The 531-nt window shown below is 41.4% G+C and overlaps 1 non-coding gene across 1 annotated transcript; it reads left to right on the plus strand.

The window, feature by feature from the left end:
• The first annotated feature begins 136 nt into the window (after positions 1–136).
• On the plus strand, positions 137–209 carry Trnav-uac. Its single transcript has one exon. It is a non-coding gene; the product is annotated as a tRNA-Val (tRNA).
• Positions 210–531: the final 322 nt, after the last annotated feature.

Consider the following 531-nt stretch of genomic DNA (forward strand, 5'->3'; position numbering starts at 1 on the left):
AGGAAAAGCATGTTTTACGAAATTAATAACAATGTCACGCTATATCTGATATGTTAATCTAAACGTTCGCTGCATGCACCTAATGTACATGTATACAGTTAGCTAATTTATGAATACCTACGTATACCCACCCGTAGCCTCCGTGGCCGAGTGGGTATCACACTAGGCTTACACTCCGGAGGTCCCGGGTTCGATTCCCGGCGGGGTCGAAATTTTTTCAGCTCTGTGCTTGGAGTTTGGGGTGCACTCAGCCTCGTGAGGACAATTGAGTAGCTACTTTACCCAATGCATATGACCGACTATAAATGCTTGAGTAAGAAGAAGACTTTCGATAGCATAATAGAAGGCAGAAATTTAACTTAACCTATTTATAAAGCGAAAACCAAAGGGGGGGGGAAGGGAGATAAAAAAAAAAGTTAGGGATGGGGGTATTGAAACGTAGGGGAGAGAGAGTTTAAAAAGTACTCCCACAACTAACACAGCATTTGTAATTACTTTGGTTGCTGATAGAAGCGTTTTTTACAATGATTA

Source organism: Diaphorina citri, unplaced genomic scaffold (assembly GCF_000475195.1).
Source record: "Diaphorina citri unplaced genomic scaffold, Diaci psyllid genome assembly version 1.1 scaffold43760, whole genome shotgun sequence".
NCBI classification, from domain to species: domain Eukaryota; kingdom Metazoa; phylum Arthropoda; class Insecta; order Hemiptera; family Psyllidae; genus Diaphorina; species Diaphorina citri.